This window comes from Microtus ochrogaster, linkage group LG5, assembly GCF_000317375.1.
Source record: "Microtus ochrogaster isolate Prairie Vole_2 linkage group LG5, MicOch1.0, whole genome shotgun sequence".
NCBI classification, from domain to species: domain Eukaryota; kingdom Metazoa; phylum Chordata; class Mammalia; order Rodentia; family Cricetidae; genus Microtus; species Microtus ochrogaster.
Genome location: NC_022031.1, coordinates 7108962 through 7120704, shown reverse-complemented (window position 1 = coordinate 7120704; position 11743 = coordinate 7108962).

Genomic DNA, 11743 nt, shown 5'->3' with positions numbered 1-11743 from the left:
TATAAAATGGATTTATATTCCTGAATGCTTCATCAGAATAACTGGAAAGAGTTATCTAGAAAAATCATCAAAAAAGTCCATCTTAGCCCACATCCTCTGTGGGTAAAATTATAATTGTTTGAGCAAATCCAGGTTGTAGTCTGTCTTCAGTTTCTTTCAAGACTTCTGAACATAAGTGGAACTTTCTGTGATGATAAAAAATAAAGCTGGAAAGAAAGGGATCTAGAATCCCATCAAAGGTGCAGTCAAAAGTCCTCAGCAGTCCAGTGCATGGCTGCTTTCCTGAGGGCCAGAGGGCCATTCTCAGCACCCACATGAGTATCTTACAACCTCAGGTAGCTGTTTCCAAGGATGCCCTCCTCTTTTGTTCACCATGAGCACCAATACATACATGGCATTTAATCACACAGATATAACACATATTAGTAATAAATAATAATATAAAAATAAAATGAATGAGTTCCTGTTTCATATGAATGTGAACAACTGGATAGAGTTTGGTGAACAAGAAGTTGGATATTGTTATCAATCTTGCCTGGAGACCAACAAATAATAACACCCAGAGTCTTCAGAATAGCAGCCAAGTTTCAGATCAATATCAATGCCTTTTTTGTGGTAAAAGTGAACAATTCCAGTCTGATAATGTACACTCAGACCCCAAAGCCAGGTATCAAGAGGTTGGTGTCAGCTCTGCTGGATGCCAAGAATGTCAATGCAGGCAGTCATTAGCTTGGTGAAGGACTGGAGTTTCAAGCAGAAATGGACACTGTGCAACCATTAGACTTCCAGACTAATGATGACTTAGCTTTAAGGTGTTACCAGTTCAGAGACACAGAAGAACCAACCCTAGGAACCATAGTTTTAGGTATGGAAGTCATCTGGGGAGGAGTTTCCTATGGATGACAGGCTGCAAATCAGGGCCTTTTGTAAATCTGTATCAAGCGCACTGACGAAATTGTGACTTCCAGAACATTCAACCTCAATGTCCTAATCCTAACTGCTGAGAAGCACATTCACATCTATGTGAGAGGGACTTTTTTTTTTTTTTTTATGGAACTTCATTCTTTATCCCCAACCTAGCCCATCAGTTACCTGTTATATACCAAAAGTAGTCTTCAGGATGTGGGTAGTTATTTCCTGAATTATATCATTTTCAGATGGATGGTGGAGAGTATGGGCATGATGGAGTCAGCCTTTCAGGACTTAATTCTTCTTTGTGTTAACTAAAATTTCCGTTTTCTCCCAACATAATATTTTTATTAAGTATTTAGAAATTTCATACCATACACCCAAGTTAACACTCACTTCCCATTCCTTTCAGGTCCACCTTCCAATCCCTGTATTGGGATCAAGTTTGCTAGTCATGCACAGGCAGGAAAGCATGTTGGATTCTCGCTGCTATACTCATAGATATTTCCAGGTTGTGCAGTGCTCTGCATGGAAGATTTAGTCATTACTCTGATAAAAAGGTTTTATATGCTACATGATGCTACCTAGAGTTGAGGTGGTGAGGATGGCTCCCATCCTGTGATCCTAGAGCTGGTGGTGAACTCCCTCCGCCATATTTAAAGCCTGAGAGAGGTGGAGCCAGCACCTAGGGCTTCTGTGACCAAGTACTTAACTTTTTTTTGTCTTTTTATACATGTATATATGGTTTATTAAATTCACATTCTTAAGATATACACTGGGTAAACAGTTCACAAAACTTTCTATGATTCCAAAAGCAGGTAATGGGTTCAGTCAAGTACTTACCATTTTAAGAAGCTGTCCTTCAAATTCAGATGGAAAAGACCTCTAAATGGGTTACGCTGTTGAACAAATGTATGTAAGCTTGGTATAGAGAAGAAGAAGAATGTAAACAGTAAAAAAAAAAAAGTAAATGGTTTTAAAAATGTAAAAGCTTTAAAGAAACAGAGTACGGACAATCATAAATTAAAAGGAGTAAAGAAAAAATAAGAGATGTAAAGATGGAATATACACAGAGAATCTGGATTATGTAGACTATAGTGATTTCTTTGAATTTTTTGACTGCAGAGAGACATTTGATATAGGGGACTGCTAAGCTAAGCCAACATATATACTTTAAAGGTATCTTCAATTCAAAATATGGGTCTAAGGATGTGTTGTTTTGGGAAAAAAAGACTCTATTTTTGGTTTCACAGATGATGAGAACATGTGGAATCCTTCCAGACTAATGTGGTTTGATGGAACAAGACTCACTAAAAGGTCACTGTAAATACCCCCAAAAGTTGCTTTGCCAACAAAAAGCAGGAAGCAGTTTGGCAAAAACTATGAGCATATTCCCAAATATTGTCTATAAATGTTTGTTTACATTGAAAAGGTGATATACTATAGAGATGATTGCTTTGCATTGGAGTGGATCTTGGTTTATTGCTACAAATTTAAGGTCAATTTTGTTATTTGTATATTTCTGCTCTTGATTAAGGTATTGTGTTTGTGCAGCTCATTTAAAAATGTAATGTATAATTAATAAATATAGGTTAATAGAGAGTCATTTATAATAGTCAAGCTTGTAGTCTAGTTAGATTTTCTAGATATATAGAGATTTATTTTAGTTAGATAGATAATCTTTAAACCTTTCAAAGACCTTCAAAATATGGCATTTAAAATGTTTTAGGAACTTAAGACTTTTCATGACAATGAGACACATCTGCTCCTGGCAACACCAATCTACTTCAAGAGGAAGATGGGCATAGAAGAGGCTCCCTATTGATCTTGCTAGCCATTTTGGCAAGAAACTGCTCTTGCCTGGATTGCTTGATGTTATGCTATCTAAACTGGACACACAGTACTCACAGAAATATGACTGCTGAAGTTGCTTAAAGAAGGTGAGACAGTTGTTTGAGGTTCCTGCTTCATGAAAGAGACTGCCAGACATTCAGAAGCATGAAGATTAAGAAATGGCAGGATTGGAGTATGTGAATCCAATGAGAAACAAACTTGGGGCAGATTCAGTATTCACTGGTTTGCCCTTCCAATTCTATCTTGTGTCTCTGTCTTTTCTTTTGTATCTCTGTTTTTTCTACCTGCCATTTCTTAATCTTCTTGCTTCCCTCCAAACACAGACGAATAAGTGGGGCAACTGATACTGCCCTGAACATGAGACACAACAATGGGCAACACAAATTGTACTTGCTGGATTTTTTTGGGGGGTGGGGTGTTATAGGAGGCTGCTTGTTTGTTCCCAGCTGCTCAGCCCAGAAATAATGACACAGAAACCACATTATTTACAAAAACTTCTTTACTATGATATGATATAAGGAACAAACAAAGTAATCACCTCAATATCCAAAGCATCAAGTCACCACACACTAGCTCAAAACATCCTGTTAGTAGTCACTCCTTGTGTCAAACTTCTTATCAATAAATTTGAAGGAGCAACAATAGATCTGAACTTACTGACCTTTGGGTCAAGGTGGAAGGAATCTGCATCCGTGGACTATCCCACAGCCCATATACTCACTGAAGCATGGTAAAACTCCCCACAGCCAATCCCTTAAAGAAAACTGAGTCCTTCCCACCCTCCATCTAGAAGCCCTTAACTGTGAAGAGCTACACTTCAGCATCTTTATCACAATGTTTAAGGACTCTCTTCAATAGCTTCCTGTCTGAATTGGGAAATTTTGGTAGGGGTAGGGAGTGGAGTTGCCACAATGGCCTTCAGTATCTCTCATTCTCAGTTTAGTCCACAGTCAACGACATCACTGCAAAAGAAACCTCCATTCCTATAGTATCTAGAAGCAGCTCAGAACGTGGGCATCAGCATGGTTCTCAGTAGCATTAAAGACAAAAGCATGGTCTCCAGTTGCTCCCCAGACCAAAATCACCAACATGGCTTCCAGCAGCAGCATGGATCATGGACACCAATACTTTTTTTATGAAACTCTTTGGGAAGAAAATTTTTTCCTCTTCAAAAGGTGTCTACAACTGAGTTGAGAGACAGTACATGTCTAAGCTTGCAGCTAGACTTCATGGGCACCATAGAATTCATTCTTCCTCAACAACTTTCTAAACTGTGAAGCCCTGGATGTCTTCTCTCCAGACTGTCCCCTCTTTCTCACTCACTTTTTCAGAACTCCAGTTTTATGTGTGTCTCATTAATGTTGGTGTGTCTTATCTTCTTGTTATTCTTCTTACATCCTTTACCGTTTTGCACAACAGTTTTAGAAGTTTCCAGGATGTCAATTGTTCCCTCTACTGGTGAGTCTCACCAGTTCTGTAGATCTTAAAGTGCACACAGAACTGGATACTTCATAATCTAAAATCTAAGTTCACCTTTCCTTGCAAATCTCAGTTTTTCATCTGTTTCAGTCAGCATACATCCAGATACCCAAGCCTCACTTGTCTCACCTTTATTCTTTTTAAAACCAACTCTTAAAACTCATCAGACCTATCTGATGAACAAATAGAGATTAATTTTTTCTTATTCTTCCATTATTATTCATCAATAGTTAATGTCTATTGTCAGCTTTCCACCTCTATAACAAACTATACGACATAATAAAGTTATGAAAGGAAAGGTAGCTTTGAGCTCACAATTTTGAAAATTTCAATCCATAACTGATTTACTGCATTGCTTTAGGTTTATCATGAAGTGATAAAGCCTGGCACAGACCAAAGAAAAACTGATCATTGAATACTAGACAACAAAGAGAGAGAGAAGAGAGTCATTATCTGTCTTAAGAACAGGTCTTTGCTGGGTAGTAGTGGTGCATACACCTTTAATCCCAGCGTGCTCAGGAGGCAGAGGCAGTTTGATCTCTGTGAGCTCAAAGCCAACCTGGTCTACAAGAGCTATTTCCAGGCAGGACAGGCTCCAAAGCTACGGAGAAACCTGTCTCAAACCGCCCCTCCTCAAAAAAAGAATAAGTCTTTGATGACCTAAAGGCTACTCACTTGACACCAGTTCTTAAGGACCAACCACTTCACAATAGCACTTAACTGAGAACCAAGCATTTCATATATGACTCTTGGTGAAAATGTAACATTCAAGCTATAGCACTACTGTTTCTTCATTTTATCCTTAGGTCATTGGTTATATAACTGCTTGCTTCTTACCATGCTCACTCTTCAGTTGTTGACCATGGCTGCCAGTTTCTTACCATGCTTATCCATAGGCTATTGGCTATGGCTACTGTTTCTTACTCTGCTCCCTTTCATATTTCTGTTCCTACATTTATCTTTCTCAAAATTATAAGATTATCCTTCTCATAATTATGAAAGATGGCTTGAACAGTATCATGTTCTTGCTTTCAATACCAAATTGTCTTCCTGTCATACAAACTCCTCAGCAAAAAGCACAGTAAGCCATGACTTCATATCTGTTAGACTGTCAATTACTGAAAAGATGAATAATAACAAATGTTAGCAAAGATGTGCTAAAAATAGGAAGCCTATGTACACCATCAGAAGAATGTCAATTACAACTTCCATTTAGAAAACAGTATACCTTTTCAGAAAATACATAATTGTTAATTTAACAATTCCATTTTTGGATACAAAAACAAAAATAATTAGAGTTAGATATTAAAGAAACATCTACATGCCTGTGTTTACTTAAGCACGATCCCTAATAGCCAAGATATGGAAACAATCTAAGTATCTATCAACAGATTAATATAGAGATATGATATGCATGCATGTATGTATAGTATGGCCTTTGAAGTGAAAGAAAAAATATGTCATCTATGACAACATGGATGAATTTGGGTAACATTATGTTAACTGGAGGACATTATGTTAAATAAAATAGGCCAGACACTGTGAGACAAATATTTTATGATATTATTTTACTCAGAAGCCAAAAGAATGATTTCATATAAATGTAAAGTAAATGTCAGGCGGCAGGAGAGAAGGGCATGGAGAAAGGGGAGATGTTGCTCAAAGGGTACAGGTGTCAGTTAGGCCAGATGGATACATGTGAGTGATCTATTATATATGATTAGCAAAGTTAATAATAATGTGCTGAAACTTTCAAAACTGTTAAAAGAATAGACCTTTCATCAATCTTGTCTTAACAAAGTAAGTAGATGATGTGATAAGCATGTTTTTCAGTTAATGGAATCTCTCTTAAATGTGCTCAATAATCGCAAACATCACTTCGGACACCCTGATAGTGCATAGGTGTCAACTAAATGAATTGGGGGGAAAAAAGATATTACCCAGTGTTGACTCTGCTTACTTCCTTCAGGTCAAATCATCCTACTTTTTATCTAGCTCTTTGTTTTTTGTTTTTTTTTTCTTTTTTTGGTTTTTCGAGACAGGGTTTCTCTATAGCTTTGGAGCCTGTCCTGGAACTAGCTCTGTAGACCAGGCTGGTCTCGAACTCACAGAGATCCGCCTGCCTCTGCCTCCCGAGTGCTGGGATTAAAGGCGTGCGCCACCAACGCCCGGCTAGCTCTTTGTAATTTAAACACTAAGAATGTTAAATATATCTGGAAGCTCTCTGCCTTCCTCTCTTAAAATCCTCAAGCATATTGGATTAGTTGGGACATGTAAGTATGCCATTCTAATAACACTCAGAAAAAGAATTATTGGGTTTTTGTGCCACCCCATTCTAAGAGAAACTCTCAATATGAAGTTTGTCATTCATTCCAGTGACTAATAATTTCTGTCATATTGGCCTTGCAGGTATTCAAGTCCATGTCCCAAGTCACATGATACTTCCTTTTACAATCTACACACCAGTACATTAGACACTTTCATGGCATGTTTCTGCAGCAAGCTGCAGATTATCTGAGACAATGGAAGCTGAGTTAGTTTAAACATTCTACTTCCTTTATTCCAGCGTTCTCAAGACTTATACCATCTGGAATATGAAGTTCAAGGCTCTTTGTTGTTGCTGCTATTGTTTAAAGATGGAGTGATAAATCAGAAAAGAATTTGTTCCTATCTTCTCTGGCACATAGAGTTTTCTCATGATATGAAGAAGGCAGTTGTTTGGGTTTTTCATCTTAAATCAAGCACATCAAGTTTGTATTATACTTAGGGAATTTTCTCAAATCTGACAATCTCAGGCTTAATTTTTAGTGGATTATTTGTCTTCTTTTACAACTCATGGGTAATTTTAAAGGAATCTAAAAAAGGCCCCATCAGGGGAAAATCTCCAGATGTTACTTTGTTCTGAAAGCGCCCTAGTCAGTCACTGAAGTGTGGGCTTGTGTTTGGGCAATTAATACATACCCCCCTGTGCCTTGAGTCTAATGTTCTATCCTTATGAGCTTTCAGTATAGAACCTTTTCTAACTAGCTGCTTAAGAGTTTCTGGAGAAGTTTACCATCTTTGAAAGGGAATTTTATGTCTATTACTGTAAGGATTTGGTGAGTCTCCTTCAAGGGCCTTAGGTGGGGAAAACTTGTAGTTAGAATTATAGGATTAAATATTTGAACTTCCTGTAGTTGCATTATTAATAATATTTTTCTTCTTCGATAATACTGTCTTAAAATAAAAATCTCCACAAAATTGTTATTTCATTGAAAGAATAATTGGACAGGTTTTACATAAATATCTAAGAAAGAGCAAGTTTTGGAAGAGCAATCTAAGCCTATACAAAACATATCAAAATATAGGTCTTCTACAATAATTTATTTTTACACATAAAGCTAAAATTATTAAAGTAACAAGAAAACCTCTTAAACTTGTTCTAGAATTTCAGAATTTTCATCATTAGGAAAGAAAATGAAATGTCAGGTAGTCAAATTTTGTTGTCAGTCCCTTGCTTGTAATACCTACAGAAAATTAATCTCAGACCTAGTCATCCTGCAAAGAGAAATTAGATAAAAGAAAGAAATGTAACATCTTGATCTTAATAATCGTCAAGCTAATCTGTTATTTTATAATAATAAAATGACTACCTTAAAAATAGAAGTGAGTCTGGCTGTTTAATACGGGAACTCTTAAAAATAGTAAGAGTATATTTTAAGTAATCAAAGGAGTCGTTATGATACATACTTCTCTACATAACTCTTTAGAATACTTTTAAATGACCTGCTTATTTTTTTTTAGTGAAAGAATCACCTTGAAAGCAAACTAACCTCAAACAAAACCATTCTTTGTAATTTGTTTTGTATGTGGCACATTACATAGACACAGTTCCTCTTTTCATGGATCTTAAAGTAGGGAAGATAGACACAAATAAAATATCTGCACAAACATATACTTAAATTCTCTCCGCTAAGCAGTGTGGTGTGACTGCTGTGAGTCTCGGAATAGAAGAATTCAGAGAGATCAGTAAGCATCCCAAGACAAATGGTTATGCCTCAGCAGTTATCTAAGCATTAGAAAAAGTCAGAAGGGACCATCATTCACTCAAGAAACAGAGAAACCATCCTGACTGGGATATAGAGAGGCGTGGAGAAATAGTAGATGATGAGGAAGAAACAGAGAAACCATCCAGACTGGGATATAGAGAGGCGTGGAGAAATAGTAGATGATGAGGAAGAAACAGAGAAACCATCCAGACTGGGATATAGAGAGGCATGGAGAAATAGTGGGAGATGAGGAAGTGGAGACTGAGAGGAACCACATCACCCACCACTTTTCGAGCTATCTTTTAGTGGGTCTGCATCCTTATCCTAAACACAGTGGGAAGCTTTGACAAGGGTAACAGCAAATTTGTACAACTAAATGCACAGCTGACAGGGTGAAACATATGGTTAACACCAAAAACATTAAGGAGTAACATTTATGTAAGAATTTAGCATTCCTTAATTCTGTTATTCTCTTCTACCGTATTTGCGTCCAGACTTTCCCTAGGGGAAATGAAAATATAAAGCACAGCATATGGTAAAAGGATCCATTGTGTAAACATGAAATATGTGAGCAGGTACCAAACCAGTTCTTCCCAATACCCGAGCCTGTAAGAAGCACAGATGTTCAGTATGAGAGGGTCCGCAGAATGCGGAGAACTGCTATTTTCTTGGAGCCACAAGTCAGAACAGAAACAGGGCATCAATAAAAATCTGGGACAGAAAATTCAGGCTTAAATAACTGTATTTGCTTTCAAAACAGTTCAGTTACCTTACACTGCCCTCTGATTTCAACACTTCAACAAAGTTATCTGAAATTGTGTGCTTCATTCTTAGGTGAAAATTGAGAAAAACACCATAGGGTTCCTCCAGCTTTAAAACTGGCATGAATACTGCTCTGATCTAAACTGCCTGCCTTTCATTCTCTGGAGAAGCCATCAGAACTGAGCCATTCCAGTTCCTCCACCACACCTTAAACCAGCTCCAAATTGATGGTTGTAAGTGAGCCCTGTCTAGAACAGCAATATTATATGTACGAAGAGCTATAACCTTGGCTTCAGCTGTTCACAAGTGCGCTATCTTTATATAACTACACCCCAGAATTATGACATATAATTCCTGCTTTAATCTTTCTAAGTGCCAAACTTGTACACATGAGCAAAACCTTGAGAGCTCCACCTTTGCATGTTTAAAGCAGGACTCCTTCCTCTGTCTTTGTCCTCAGTATTCTGCCTTGGTGACAGTTATCACCATTAACCTAACCACTTAGAACACTGATTATTATTAGTTACTTTGACTCCCTTTCTTCACAAATTATGTTCAAAACATCAATATGACTTATTGGTTTTATCTTTCAGCTACCCCTATATAAACCTTTTTGATGTTCTCTCTCCTGAACCAAAAATGGCTGCAACAGCAACATTGCTGGCCGTTCAGCCTCTGTTCTGGCCCTGATGGTTAATTATCTTTACTACAAATGGAGAAACTTGCAATCACACTGCAAATGTACTTGATGTTCAATGCTTACTGTGCTCAGGACACAGTTCAGTAACTTTACCTTGGTTCATGAAACACCACATGATCACTTCTATTAACTCCTTTTTCTCTTTTCTATTTCCAAGTCACTTGGCAAACTCCTCTTCTTGGCATTAAGCGCTTGGATATTGAAGCTCCTCCACAGATTAGGATACTGGAAATCCTCCACAGGTTAGGTTACCAGAACTCCTCCACAGGTTAGGAGACTGGCACTCCTCCATGGGTTAGGAAAGAAGTATGTAAGACATGGGCACTTTCGCCTTCCTTTTAACAGCAAGAAAGTCACTAAGGCTTACTTTACCATTGATGGATGGCCTTGACAAAACAAGTTACAACCATTAACATATTTATCACCTCTTTTCCATACCACTAGGTTAATACGACTACATATAATTGCATACACACACACACACACACACACACACACACATTTGATTTCCCTATTCACTAGATTGTCAGCATCACAAAGTCTGAGACTTTGTCTTGCTCATCACTAGACTTCCTAGGACTGAAGTAGGCCTGCCTCATTCCAGTTAGTTGATAATCAAAGCTGAATGAGTGAGTGAATGAATGAATAAGAATTTTAGGATTCCACCATTAACTGCCATTCTCTTCTTCAGAACACATCTTCTTGTTCTCAGGGAACCTGGCTTGGTGAACTGTGATAGACTGTTCCAGTGCTTTACCAGAACCAAGCTAGTTAAAATGAAAATAAAATAAACAATTAGATGTAATGGCATGAGGGTTAACTACATCTTCGTGTTAGGGGCATTGGACATTAAAGTATGCTGCTACAGGCCATGAACCATCATTCAGTAACAGCTGCAGATTCAGAGCTTTGGTTCTGCAGGGCTTGAAGGTTTCTATGGGAACAATACATTTCTGTATTCTGTTTATAAGCTTAAAATATGTGGTGGCAAGAAAGCGCTGCTGTAACAAACCACGTGAGGATGATTCAGAGGATGAAATCCCATAAAAATTAATGATCAGAGAAGAATGTGGACTAGTAAATCAACAAGCACATTATTAAAAACAGAGGAAATGTAATTGGCCACATATGGTCAGAAGATAATGAGGCAAGTGTCACTGAGCTCTTTAGGCAAGTTTTGTATACGTACTCACACGGGGCAACACACAGAGCAACTGATGTGCCAACAGCCTTACAGAAACAGAATCCATCCTCTCGTAATACGTTCATGACATCTAATTAGCAATTATGAAAAGGGCTTAATGGTGAGAACAAGTAACTAAAGTAAAACCACCCTAATGAATTACCACTGTCACATTTGTGTGTAAGTAAAGCAGGCTTCGGAAATAATAGACTCCAGCTTTAGAGCCCAGGTAACAGTTGAAATGAAACATCCTGGGGCTCTTGATCTTCTCCTAATTGCCTCAGCTTCTTGGGGCTTCAAGATAAAAGCTTATTCTCTTTGCAGGCCACTAGAGAATTTGAAAAAGAAAATAACCCATGCCTACCTTATAAAAACTTAGATTTTCTGGGCCAACAAAATGGTGAAGACTCCAGACTTCAAGAACTCAGCTTTATCCTTCAACATACATAGAGGGTGAGTGTTTCTTTTAGTTACTACAATTTTGTAGACTCAGGGTCAGCTCACAAGAGATTCAGAATACTGCTAACATGCTATTTTAAATCTTCTTTTTCGATACTCATTTACTGGTCTATGAAATTCTTGCCACTTTTTCTAAAATTTGCTAATTTGTCAGGAATAAGATACAATAAAAGTTGAAGTGATTTTTCGATTTTTCTCCTAGAATTTGGCTTTGCGTAGGTTGATTTTTTTGTTTCATTTGAGTGTAGTAATATGAGTGGTGGGCTGCTACCCGGCACCCGGCTAGCTTTACCCAAAATAATTACACGGACACTGTATTCATTTAATCACTGCTTGGTCATTTCTATCTAGCCTCTTCTAGGCTAACTC